This window comes from Phacochoerus africanus, chromosome 5 (assembly GCF_016906955.1).
Source record: "Phacochoerus africanus isolate WHEZ1 chromosome 5, ROS_Pafr_v1, whole genome shotgun sequence".
Taxonomy (NCBI): domain Eukaryota; kingdom Metazoa; phylum Chordata; class Mammalia; order Artiodactyla; family Suidae; genus Phacochoerus; species Phacochoerus africanus.
This window is the reverse complement of record NC_062548.1, coordinates 15,158,476-15,173,277: the sequence shown is the minus strand read 5'-3', so window position 1 is coordinate 15,173,277 and position 14,802 is coordinate 15,158,476. Positions and strand designations below refer to the sequence as shown.

The window sequence follows — 14,802 nt, the reverse complement described above, 5'->3', positions numbered from 1 at the left end:
CTCATTCACTCCCAGGCTTTAAGCCCTGTCAACAGCGAACAATTTGGAGTTCCTGTGGTGGCACAATGCTAACAAACCCGACTAGTATCCATAAGGACACAGGTTCGATCCCTGGCTTTGCTCAGTTGGTTAAGGATCTAGTGTTGCCATGGGCTACAGTGTAAATCACAGACATGGCTTGGATCCCGAGTGGCTGTGGCTGTGGAGAAGGCTGGCAGCTACAGCTTCAATTTAATTCTACCCTGGGAATTTCCATATACTGTGGGTGCAGCCCTAAAAAGACCAAAAATTTTAAAAAGTGAACAATTTAAGGTCCTGATCTTGAGCATTTTCCTCAGCTCCTGAACAGTGCCAGGCAAGATGCCACAGAAAGAAACATGGCAAGTAGAATAAGCAAAACATTTACTGCAAAACGTCAATGTAGATAAAAGGCCCAAGCGAGCCCTAAATCAACACAGGAAACATCTAGCAAACATTCATGAATCCTGGAAGATCCTCTTCCCTCAGATTTTTCCTCTATTCCATTGTGAATTTCTCATCCATAACAGAAAGACCAAAAACACTGAATGAGCTAAAGCCAGGTTACACCAACTATGATTTCTCGTCTTCTTTTGTCTTCTTCTGGGAAAAAAAAAAAAAAAACAGAAGAAAATTTTCTTTTTCTAGGAGAAAACCATGAGATTCTGTACATTATCCTTATACCACTGGGGAGACAATGATTCTGTTCTTTGAGATAATATTCTGCAAGTCTCCTGTCAGATATTTTAAAACACCAAATTAAGACCTACAGCTTAAGTAAATTAGGCCTGCATCCCTTCAACAAATAGGTACCAGGTGCCACATTTGAGCCTGATAGTAATAGCTGGAGATACGGTGCTTAACTAAATTAAAACGCCTCTGATCTTCAAACCTTACATTTTAGCTGTTTCTACACATTTTCCCAGCTCCGATTTTCATGTTCAGGATATTCTTACACATTACCCAGATTGGATTTTTCCATTCAAAATGAACAAACACACAGAACTGCAAACCACTGATCTATATAAGACCATGAGTCAAATGCTTACGGACTATTATTGTATGATGTTATCCCCAGCGACATCTGCTGAGAACCCAAGCAATTTGGTGCAGGTTACAAGACCAAGGCCCTTTACAACGTTCTCAATCTAACAAGAAAAAGACAGTGGAAGACAAAGAATATATATCACAACACAAGGAAATACACACGTGCTAAATGAAAACCAAGAGAGCCAGCGATGTTAGAAGGAAAGATGATTTCGGAAGCCTTGGATTTTAAAAGCAGATTGAGCTCACCTGGCTGAAAAGAGAGGCATAGATACTCTTGAAAGGAGAAAGGCAGAAAGAAAAGGCAGGGAAAGCAACATGCTACGAAATGATCTGAAGGAGTCTTATCTGAACGAGACAGTCCCTGGGGGAAGAAATGGGGAGAAATGTAGAAAGGGGTACATGGATCAGAGCATGGAAAGCCTTAAACAAACCCAAGCACCATATTTCTGGGTAGGAGGGAACTTCAGACAGCACAACTGGAAACAGGCAGCAGCAATACTTTTGCCTGCAGGTTTTCCTGTGGCTCTGAGGCCAAAGGGGAAGAGGAACCAAGATGAATGGAGAATGAATCCGAATCAGCTTTCCTGGTACCTTCATCTGCCTCTTTAAAGCCTGTAGTTCAGACCTGACTTTTGACCATACCATCTAGTCAACTATCCCCAAATCCCCACTATATAGAGGTACTCCTTTTTTTTTTTTTTATTTCAACCTTTCTACAAATCCGCTTTTATCATTTTCTTCTAAAATCCCTTTCTCCAGGAAGTCTTTTCTAATGGAACCAAGAAAAATGATGCTAATTTTACTTCGTATCCTCCTGAGCCCTTAAGTACTTATTTTCCTCCTAAGTTACTGCTAAACCTGCTAATTCTAAATTAATTCAGATGAGAGCTACATGAGCCTTTTCTTATTACTATGGAATAAAAGTTCAGAATATTGTCATCGTCCTCAAGTTTTCATTTTTATACTTGTAATAAAGGGGAGTTTAATCTAAAATGAACATCACTTCCTCTCAATTTCCTGAACATACCCTGTCCACTCCTGCCCTGTACTTTTTTACACGAGATTTCCTCAATCTGGAACGCTCACTGTCACTTTCTCTGTGCTTTTCAGGTCAAGATTTTTTTTAAAGCTCGGATATTAACTTTTCCACTATGGTCTTTGAAGAAGCCTTTCTTTGTATATTTATTTTTTGACATATGCCCTCGAAGTCTAGCTAGCATCTCACTATTTAATGCTTCTACTAATTGATACATTTTCAAGTTTTAAAAGGCATTCATTAAATATATTCATACTGAAAATAAAACCTGTATGTGGAGTAGGCCCTCCAATTCAAAAGCAATGTCAGAACTCATCTCACTGGATCTCTAAATTAAACAGAGGCAGGTCAAGCTACCTCCAAAGAATGGATGAAGAAACACATAGAAGAAATGTGCTCAGAATTAGGCAAGAGATCGTGGGCTTACCCCCTGCTTCCACTGCCTACTGCTCTCTTCATTTTCATTCCTAGTGCCAGTTTAGACATTTACATTTAACTTGGAAATGAAGACTCAGTGGCAGACTAGCATTTACATCTGTGGAGCCTAACAGCCATCACAAAGAAAGAAATCTTACTAGGCAATATCTGATCAAGAGATGTTTATAAAAACTACTTAGATGAGAAATAAACATCCAGGTAGGAATTAAGGGCATCAGAACGTCATGACTTTTCCTAATGTCCAACTGACTTAACAAAGTCTAGACTTTGCTTTTGGGGCTTTTCTGTGTTTCTTCCATGAAGGAAGATGATGAATCCAACAAGGTCCAACAAGAGACTCCACTGGCCCTGATGTAAATCACCTGACTCAAGGTTGAACTGGGCTAAGGGCAAAACCCGAGAACCACAGAGAGGAAGCGGCTTACTAGCTTCTCCTGTGTCCTGCCAGCAAAAGCACTTCACTGAATTCTCTTCAGAGAGTCTTATATGAAATCCACCCCCACACTACCCCTTTCTCTGCCAAAGCCAGGCTCAAGTTTAAAGGAAACTTAGGATTTTAAGCTGTCAGACAGCTCAATATTTCAAAGAAACAGACTGACTATAGTAAGTACTAAAGCTAAACCACAAGATTTCAGGCAAAGAAGTGTTCCTTCCTAATCCCATGAATACGTTTAAAACTGGCATTTTCAATCACATCCAATGGATCATTTGGGGTAGCATAACTAACTCAGAAGTTGTAATCCCACACCTGAAATTCCCAGCTATTACCTACAACCAAGAGACATTACAAAGGCCAGGTGCTGGCTTAAACATTTAAAGACCTGAGAAAAATCAATCTGCCTGCATTGATTTATCCTAGCATCCATGGCAGCTCTGTAAGTTTTTGCTATAAATGATACAATGAAATTTTCTTACTATCAGCCTTTAAGATACCACAGGACCTCATTTAAGTAAAAATTACTGTAATTAACTCTTTAGTCCCAGAAGTTTCTTCCCATTAGGATATTACATAATTTAGGAATCAGAACTAAAACAAAACAAACTAAATGATAGGAAGCTAGCCTCAGGCATGCGTGGCAGTAATTCTATCAGTAAGATTAACATTTGATGAAATGTAAGAAGCCAGTTTGTTTTCATTAGATTTCATTGTCAACAATGCATTTTCCAAACTCTGAAGCTGTGTTACCGTCTCAGAGTTAACTGCCACTAATGGCTAATTAGGAAAATAACGATCCTTGGTTTTATCATGACTAATGAACGTATAATAATCCCATCACCCTGGACTGAGGCAAGGTGGAGCAATTCTGTGTAAATCTGCAAGATTTGTGAACCAGGCTATGTCATTCTTTTCAGACTGGGTATGGAGAGTTCAACAAGATGCCAGATGTTCAGAAGGTGGCATCGGCCCTTCAAACAGAATTCACAAAAGGATAAAGTATGTGGAGAAGATACCTCTGCCTAGAACTCTGGAGGAATAAGGTGAATTATAAAGTGCAATGCAGAAGAAGATCCAAAATTAATCCATCAAAGTTTTGGTTCCTCAAAGTAGCATGAATCTTACTTCAGATGACTGAGCCTTTGTGTAAGGATCTAAATGAACCCTACACAACGTTTTAAAAAGGCGCCAATGAGCACAGAATCTTGTTTTATTCAATGAAATTTTATAATATAGCTTCATGAGCATCAAAGCAGCAAGTATTTAACCTCATAAAAATGTTGTTTTATTTTTTCCATATAAAACTATCCCCAATTGGAGAAGTTTCATAGATTGAGTGGCATTTGCACTGTTATTTCTTAGATTTTAAAAGGTATTTCAGAAGAGAGGCACAGAATCAAAGTAAATAATGAAAAGGCTGGCACATCCAAATGCGCTAACAAAATAATTACTACAAAAAAATACAAAGTTAAGTGGAAAAAAACATTTTCTTAAGAAATAAATAATATACTTAAGGTACAATAACAAATTATGCCAGAAAGAAAAAAATTAAATTCTGGAAACAAGGGTAATGCAAACAATTTGTGTAAAATTTCCCTGGGATCATCAAATTAGAAGTTATCTTGTTATGGTCTTCAGTAGTTACAAAAAGAATTTTAAGGATCTAGTAATCTTAAAGTTAACCACTAGAAAAATTTAGATACTAAAAATACTTGTTTTCCAAGTCACTATCAAATGTAAAAAAAAATTAAAATCATAATCAATAGAGAAATGAAGAGAAAACAAGGGGAAAAGCAAGAAAGTAAGCATACGACTAAGTATATTGGTTATAATAATATTATACATGGATTATACTCCCATTTTTTTAAAAAAGGCAAGGACATCTAGTGTGTATTGGATAAAATAAACAAGGGGTTTCCGCTGTGGCTCAGGAGAAAGAGCTGTGGCTCTTTTCCTGGCCTCACTCAGTGGGTTGAGAATCAGGCTGTGAGCTGTGGCGTAGGTTACAGATATGGCCCAGATTTGGCATTGCTGTGGCTGTGGTGTAGGCCAGCAGTTCCGGTTCAGATTCCATCCCTATCCTGGGAACTTCCATAGCTGTGGGTGTGCCCCTAAAAAGACAAAACGTAAAAAACCAAGCAATTATTTGTTAGTTACCAAGCACTCTTAAATTTTAACAGAAAAAAGGCAACATTGTAAATAAATGCCTTAAGTTATATGCCAAAGATAGTCATGTTAAGGTGATACAAGGTATAATCTTTACCTCTTTCACTTCTGTTCTTTAGACTAAAGTGTTAGGATATAAACTTTGATATCTCAATACATAAAATAAAAAATATTTTAAGAAATAAACAAAATCAACAGGAGTTGGGGAACTTTAGCATGCTGCTAATCAGAAAGGAAAAAGACAAAACAATAGAGAAGGACATAAGAGGTTAAAAGACTGTGACTTAGGTAATCCACAATCAATCTGCTAAATTATAGAGACCACATCTTCTAGAACATCCATGGCACATTACCACAAACTGAAGATGCACTAGGCTACAAAGGATATCAGAATACTACGTGAACAACTTTCTTGATGATAAAAATTAATGACATTTACAACGGAATATCCATATCTAGAAGAGTTCTAAGAAAAATTTTAAAGATATTTAAAAAAATTAGAAAATCGCAAACACACTTTTAAAATTAAGAACATGAAAATTATAAATATGAAAGTAAAATAATTTATAAGATCTATAAAATCTATGCTAGGGTTTAACTCATGTATTTTCTATTCAATTGGAAATAACAAAAATTAAAAAGCCCAATTATAGAGAACAAAAAGAAATATGACAAAAAAGCAGCTATAGGGGAGATGAGGAGGAGATTCAAAAACAAAAGCCATAGGAGTTCCTGTCGTAGCTCAGTGGTTAACGAATCCGACTAGGAACCATGAGGTTGCAGGTTCGATCCCTGGCCTTGCTCAGTGGGCTGAGGATCTGGCGTTGCCATGAGCTGTGGCATAGGTTGCAGACACGGCTCGGATCCCACGTTGCTGTGGCTCTGGCATAGGCCGGCTGCTACAGCTCCAACTGGACTCCCAGCCTGGGAACTTCCATATGCCGTGGAAGCGGCCCAAGAAATGGAAAAAAGACAAAAAAAGCAAAACAAAAACCAACAAACAAACAAACAAAACCTATATAATAAATTGGAAATTAAAATACAGTACAATTTAAAAAGCAGAGTATGAGTTCCCATCATGGCTCAGTGGTAACGAACCAACTAGTATCCATGAGGATGCAGGATCAATTCCCTGACCTCGCTCAGTGGGTTAAGGATCTAGTGTTGCCCTGAGCTGTGGTGTATGTCACAAAGGCAGCTTGGATCCCGAGTTGCTGTGGCTCTGGTGTAGGCCAGCAGCTACAGCTCGAATTCGACCCCTAGCCTGGGGAACTTCCATATGCCATGGGTGCAGCCCTAAAAAGACTAAATAAATAAATAAGCAGAATATAGTTGGGAGCAAAACCCACAAAGATAAAAGAGACATACTTCGTACATATATAAGAATACAAAGAGATTAAAAAACCGAAACCCAATAATAGAAATAATGTTATATAATTACATAATAATGTGATAATATGATTATCATTACCAAGTGTGATAATTAAACATATTTTTAAATTATAGTAGTAAACATTATTCTGTGATGGTACTGAAAAAAATATTAAAATAATTTTAACTTTTAAGAAAGATTTATTTTTTATTTATTCTTTTTGTCTTTTTGCCTTTTCTAGGGCCGCTCCCGCAGCATATGGAGGTTCCCAGGCTAGGGGTCGAATTGGAGCTGTACCTGCCGGCCTACACCAGAGCCACAGCAACGCGGGATCCGAGCCGTGTCTGCAACATACACCACAGCTCACAGCAATGCTGGATCCTCAACCCACTGAGCAAGGCCAGGGATCAAATCCGCAACCTCATGGTTCCTAGTCGGATTCGTCAACCACTGCGCCACGACGGGAACTCCAAATTTTTAAGAAAAATTTAAAATTTGATTCAGAGCATGAATGTAATATGTAAATCTAATCTGTGTTCAAATATGATAACAGCTAAACAAAAGGAAACTATCTAATGATTTTAAAAGAGCTAAAAACTCTGGGTCCATTAAGTTGTAACAAAATTTTGCACAAGAATATGAGTCTACCAATTTGCAAGCAGGCAAAGGAAATTTTAGAGGTGATAGTGAAGTTTATAAAATTGGAGTATGGTGATAGTTGTACAACTCTCTCTCTCTATATATATATATGTATGTATTTAAAACATTAAATGGTATACTGATAAGTTTTTATAATATGTAATTAATATTTTCATAAAGCAGTTTATGTAAGAGTAAATAAGAGTTTCCCTCAGTTTAATTGTTTACTCCAGAAACAGGTTTCTAGTTGAAGACTCACCTGATTAGATCAGGCAATGAAGCAATGAAACACAACTCCCTTTCTAAAACTCAACTGTCCACATAAAATCTAATTATGGAAGTAAACAGGGGGCAAGTATCTTGAGGGCCGTCTTGGAATCCTGCCTACACAGTGGGTTTACAAAAACAAGAAACTGCTTCTTAATCCATGTATCATAAAATCACTCCAAGGGAATTAGGAAAGGTGTATTAATGCAAAATGAGATAGGGTTCTTGGATATGCTTGGATTTTGGAGTGTCATTTGTCTGTGTCACTGATGTTCCCAAATAAATATTTAAGGTGTTCCATAGATAATAACTTGAAGATTGTGCTATTAGCTTGAAAAATAAAAACTACTGAAGCACTTCCAGTCACCAATCACATATATTATTTAACATTTAAAGGAGTTCACAGCAGTAGAAAAGAAAAAAAAAACTGCAAAGTTAATCAAATAAAGAACAGAAAGTAAGCCAAGATCAATCTAACTACATAGTCCCAAACATAAACAGAAAGCAAATCAGACAATCAAGAGCAATCTGGCCAACTTTGATATCCTTCCAATAGATAAACTCAACCCAGACAGCAGAACTTAATAATGTTCTACAGCTTATGTAGAGAATCATAACTCTAAGCTATGATTTGGCCAACAGGCTATTAAGATACTATCTCTCCCTAACTTAATAATGTGAAGGGAAGGGAAAGTAAGTATAAAAAGCAATCTCTATCTGCAACTTGGGTACTATTTCCAGGTTGAAATAATGTTGACAAAAGGCATGATAACACACCTGACTTTTCATTTCCTACAAAAAAGAAGCCTCAACTATAGGAAGAAAAAGAATGTGTACAAGTGGGATTTAAGAGAAAAGTTTCTTTGGTTGCCATTCCTTGAGTATGACTGTGGACTGAAAGATAAGTCTGTCCCCATAAAGGTTCAGAAATCCACACACAATTAACGTATTCAATGCAAAAATAATTTAACGAAGAAGGGATGTTTCCCTGCTTTGGTACTGATAGTGGGCTACTGATTCTTAAAAAGAAATTTTGAGACAATATCATTTGGTTACTGAGGAATAATATACAAAAATAACAAATATGCAAAGCTTACTTTTTATATTTTTATGTAAGAAAAGATGCTTCCAAACAACTTTTTTTTTTTTTTAAGGGCCACACCCATGGCATATGGAAGATCCCAGGCCAGGGATCAAATTGAAACTACAGCTGCCAAGCTGTGCCACAGGGACAGCAATTTGGAATCTAGGCCACATCTGCAACCTACACCACAGCTCACAGCAACTCGGATCCTTAACCCAATGAGTGAGACCAGGGATCGAACCCGCATCCTCTTGGTTACTAGTTGGGTTTTGTTGCTGCTGAGCCACAACGGGAACTCCACAAACAACTTTTTAAATGGTCTGGCATTCTTTAAAATGGCCTGGCATTCTTTAAAATAACCATTACCTTTCAAACATAAAATGTTTTATGACTTTTGCTTTTCCCATTTTACTATGAAAACATAGCTAACTGAAGTCTGGGTAAGATGAGTCTTTCATATCTTGTCATCCTAGAAAGACTATGTCAACGAGACTTGAGGGCCAAATTCAAAATGCTCCCAGTAACCAAAGATGGGGCAATTTGAGTAGTAAAAGCATAATAACACAATGAATTGAGGCACATCAACATGTTTAAATACATGCATATATGATTCTTTTAAGAGAAATCCAACCAACAAATAAATACCTTATTGATTATCTTTGGAGGAACTTCTGAAAAGGAAAAAGTTAAAGAATTAAGCATCAATGGCTGCTAACATCATAAAAAGGGAGAAAACAACATACGATCCTACTATAAGAACATCACCACCATCCAAAAATATATAACGTGAATCTGATTCATCACAGATCATACTACCAGCTTACAGAAATATAAGAGATAAGGGCACTTGCTAAACCACACAACAAGGGATGCAGTCAGCAAAATCCAGAAATCACTCACTTTCCTCAATGCATAAATTGCAAGGCAAATAGAGAAGAAAAGTAGGAATTCAATAACAAGACATGCAAGACATATCAACCAAATGCCAGGTACAGCTCTCATTTTAACCCTACTTGACCAAAGAATATAAGAATTGAGACAAATCCAGAAATACATAAACTGACTAGGTATTAATGATATTATTTATATTTTGGTATATATATAATGTAAAAAACAGAACTCTTTTTTTCAGTATGTACTGAAATCATTTATGGCTGAAATAATTAGTATCTGGGGTTATTTTTTCTAAATAATCCAGGTTATGGGGGAGCAGCATATGTGTAGGGGGTGGGGAGATAGGATAGGGGTAGACATGAAATAAGACTAGCCCTGTCTTAATTGCTGAAACTAGATGATGAGTAAATGTGGGTATATTACCCACATTATCTCTATTTTCATATGCATTTTATTTTTCAAAGTGCTTTAATTTATTTTCATTTTTTTGGCCATGCACACAGCATGTGAAAGTTCCTGGGTAAGAGACAGAACCCGTGCTATAGCAGTGAATCCAGCCACAGCAATGACAATGCCAGATCCTTAACCAACTGCGCCACCAGGGAACTCCCAATATACATTTTTAAAGTGCCATAATCATAAGTTTTTAACACTTTATTTCCAGAAAAGGCATTGTTTTCCTCTAACCCATACAACTAGTGGCTATTCATTTTAATAGCAATATTATGAACATCAAAAGCACTAGTTATGATATAAAATACTTTGCTTATGAGCTATCAAAAATTTTAAGATATGATTTTTTTGCCAGCAAACTGCTTTCCAACTTCTCTGTCTTGACACCAGTTCATTTCAAATCTAATCAAAAATTAAATTCTCATCAATGCTAAAGGCCCTCCTCTTTCCATGTGCATCTTTTTTTAAAGATATATGTGCTTTATTTAATCACACTATTTAAAATTATGAATCTAAGATATGATCAGTATAGAACTTTAAAAAAATTTTTTCTGTTACTCTCAAACTCCTAATTTACCCCATGCCTGTGATACTGTTCCTAGGTTCACCCATATCATTTTTTTTAGATTCCACATATAAGTGATACAAAATGATATTTGTCTTTCTGACTTACATCACTTAGTATATTCAGTATACTTAGTATGTGTACATAGATACACACTTTCATTCGTTCATCTTTTGTTTGACACTAAGGTGGCTTCCATGTCTCGACTACTGTAAATAATGATGCTCTGAACATTGGGATGTATATTTTTGAATTTGAGAGGTTTTTTTGTTGTTGTTTTTTTGGGTTGTTTTTCTTTTGTTTTTTTGTTTGTTTGTTTGTTTGTTTGTGTTTTTTTTTTGGTCTTTTCTGGATATAGGCCAAGGAGTGGGATTCCTGGATCACAGGATAACTTTAGTTTTTTAAGGAACCTCCATACTGTCCTCCAGTGGCTATACCAACTTCCATTTCCACCAACTGTGCAGGAGGGTTCTCTTTTCTTTACAACCTCTCCAGCATTTCCTATTTGTAGACTTTTTGATGATGGCCATTACTCAGACTGGTGTGAGGTAATACTCCATTGTAGTTCTGATTTGCATTTCTCTAATAGTTAGCAAGGGTTGAGTATCTTTTCATCTGCTTCTTGGCCATCTGTATATCTCCTTTGGAGAAATGACTATTGACGTCTTCTGCTCATCTTTTTTTTAACTTTTTTTTGACATCAATGTCCAGTAAATCAATGTCTTGTTGACTCAGGCTGCCATAACAAAATACCATAGATTGGTGGCTTAAACAACAGAAGTTTTCTCACAGTTCTGGAGGCTAGAAACATAAGGTTTCATCATGGTCCGTTCCTGATGAGAGCACTCTTCCTGGCTTGTGGACAGCCACCATCTCATCTCTCCGTGCCCTCTTAGAGAGGGCAGAAAGAGAGCTATCTCTCTAATGACTCTTATAAAGGACATTAATCCTGTCAGAACCCTACTCTTTAGGATCTCATTTAACCTTAATTACTTCCTTACTCCAAATACATTGGGATTAGGGCTTGAATGTATGAATGTGAATGGGGGGGGGGGCGCCACAATTCAGTCCCTGCCACTTAGCAACCTGCGTATCATTAAACATCACTAAGTACTGACCATTCCATACTAGGCTACATTACTTCAAGGAGGACGGAAATGAACTGGTTTAACAAGCACCACGGTCAACTTTTTGGGAAGCCACATTTTTTCACAGGTGGGATGGGTCCCCCACATGCATGTTGTAGAATATCTGAGATCCCTATTACAGACTAAATAGCGTCCATCCAAAATTCATATGTTGAAACCCTAACTTCCATTACTTTACAATGCGACTGCATTTGGAGATAAAGATTTAAAATGCAATTAAGTTGAAAGGAGACCATTAAGTGTGGGCTCCAATCCAATCTGACTGACGTCCCTTATAAGAGGCGAGGAAACACAGGGAAAGACATCAGAGATACACATGCACAGAGAAACAGCCGTGTGAGGACACAGTGAGAAGACAGCCACCTACAAGACACGGAGAGAGGCCCTAGAAGACAGAACACCCGCCTACACCTTTATCTTGGACTTTTAGTCTCCAGACTATGAGAAAATAAGTTTCTGTTGTTTAAGCCACCCACTCTGTGGCATTTTGTTACAGCGTCCCAGCAAACTAATATAATTCTTTTCTTTAGAGCACAAATATCCTGGGTATTATTAATTCCCACCTTATAAGAAAAGACAATGAATCAAGACAAAACAAAGAAACCTATCTACCTTTTCATTTCTTCCATTCCCATTCAAAAATAAGTTGTTTTTTTTTTTTTTTTTTTTTTTTTTTTGGCTACACCTGAAGCTTGTGGATGTTTCCAGGCCAGGGATCTAATCTGCACTGTGGTTGCAGCCTGTGCCACAGCTGTAGCAATGCCAGATCCTTAACCCGCTGCACCACAGGAGAAATTCCTCAAAAATTCTTGAAAATATTTTATTCGTAGCTCTAATTCTTCTCCTTTAATTCTCTGTTTAATCCATTCCAATTAGGCATTTGTCGCTACATGCCCAGGAATTGCTCCTGTGCAGTTCAACAAAGGCATGTGTAGATCTTGGAGCAGGAAACCAAACACTGTATGTCTAAATAGTTAAAAGTCATAAATCAAGCTGATACCCTTTCTCCTCTCCAGCTCTGTCCCACATATAAGAAACCCCACCTGCACACAAAACATCCTAGCCCAACCTCCAGGCTCCAAACATTCCCACTTTACCCAACTCCTACTAGTAGTGCCCCCAACTCATGTCTGGGCATTTGCATGGCTATGGTATAGTCCACTCTCAGGCAAATGGACCTAGGAAACAGACTGTGAAAGCCAGATTCAAGGTATATGGGCTAGGAGTTCTGAAGTCCCGGATAACCAGTAAGCATGGTGGAGAAGGGGAGGGGTGGGCTCCAGATGGACTTGGCCCATTGAATGCTTCCACTCTGGGAAGGCGCATGGCTTAAGGAGGCACAGAGCAGGGCCCAGGGCAAAAGTTCCCCTGATGCCTGCACTTACAGACTACCAGTCATTAAGGACCTACAGATGCTAATAAACCCAGTGGTCACTGTCAGTCCCTGTCTTACTGGTCTAAGAGTAGCATCCACACAATTGATCATCCCTGAAGCACTTTGCTCCACTCCTGCTTTTCCTCCTACCTCTCTAGCCACTCCTTATACTTCCTAACCTTCCGTTCCCCAGAGCTCAGTCTTTGGGCCTCTTTCCTGTCTATACTCACTACCCCTGATGATCTCAGCCAGTGACACGTTTTTAAATACCACCTATGTGCTGATGCTGCCTAATTTGCCTCAATTTCTTCCACAAATTCTATTCTCAATCCAGCAGCATCTTCCAATTTCGCTTAGATGTGTAACAGGTGTCTCCAACTTAAAATGCCAAACGTAATATCCTTGACATTTCCAACTGTCATTAACAGCATCTTCACCTTTCCAATTGCCTAGGCTAAAATCTTCCCTCTACGGTTACTGCATTGCTCACAACTAACATCTGCTCTTACCTGGACCATGACAATACCTTCCTATCTGGTCTCCTGCTTGTACCTTTGCCCCCTATCTCCATGCATCTCTCCCAGGAGCCAGAGTGATTCTACAAAAAAGCGAGTAAGAGAATGATAAAGGTCGTTAAAATGGCCTATAAGGTGGCCCCCACTCTGTCTGGTTCCCCTATTATTTCTCGACCTCATTTTCTACTGCTCTCAGCCTTGCTCACTCTGTAACAGTTTCACTGGCCTCATCACTGCCTCAGGGCCTTTGCACTTGCTATACCTTATGTTTGAAATGTTCAGCTCCCAGAAGGCTTACTAGTGCCTCTTCTCAGATCTTTAGCCCTCAGTGAGGCCTTTGCAGATCATCCTCTTATAATTGTAAACATGCCTCTACCTAGCACTGTTAATGCTTACCTATTTGTCCTCTGTCTCCTCCAAACGTATCCCCCGACTCCAACCACAATGCAACTAGGTCATAAGCAACATGAGAACCAGGGGGTTTTATCTGTTTTGTTCACTGTTATATCTGCAGAATCTAAAACAGTGCCTAGAATTTATTAGCTGTTCAATAAATATTTGTTTAATCAGTCAATATGCATATTCTCTTTAGGTCTGCAACATGTAAGTCAGTCTTTAATATCTCTCATAAAATGGCCTTTGGAGCTATTAACAAAGAGCGTGACTCGGTCATAAAAAGCTAGTGTAGGATTTGCCACTAAGCAGAGCTTTGAAAGCTGAGTGGTAACATGAAAAGTGGCATGTACACTAGTTAACTTATGGCCTCTATAATCATATAAGCCTTTAGATTTCTTATTCTTTAAAAGGTGCTACTGATGATTTTGTTCTTGAAACAGTGATCATGTGTAATTTAAGATATTTCAGATAGTCAGGTATAGGATTATGAATGAAAAGTAGCATATAATTGCAGTTAGTTTAATAAATCTTCACCATGGCATTTGAAAATTTTAAAAGTACTTATTCAGCAAAAGGTCAAAAACCACTACCAAGGGAAGTTAAGAGCTCTCTTAGTATTATATACGCTTATTGATGAGACTGCCACTTTTAAATAATTTGGATAATATGAAGCATTTAAAAATCTTTATTTTACCTTCTAACAAGTGTTTTTAAAAATTTAAAAATCCTTCTCTTATTCTTTTAAAATCATTCCAGGAGGAGTTCCTGTTGTGGCGCAGTGGTTAACAAATTTGACTAAGAACCATGAGGTTGAGGGTTCGATCCCTGCCCTTGCTCAGTGGGTTAAGGATCCAGCGTTGCCGTGAGCTGTGGTGTAGGTTGCAGATGCAGCTCGGATCCCGCATTGCTGTGGTTCTGGTATAGGCCGGCACTACAGCTCTGATTCGACC

At 38.0% G+C, this 14,802-nt stretch overlaps 1 protein-coding gene across 1 annotated transcript in view; it reads right to left on the bottom strand.

Moving 5' to 3' along the window:
* The window catches only part of LOC125127215 (autism susceptibility gene 2 protein-like), a 541,543-nt gene that overhangs the window by 20,180 nt on the left and 506,561 nt on the right, over nt 1-14,802 (bottom strand). The window lies entirely within an intron of this gene.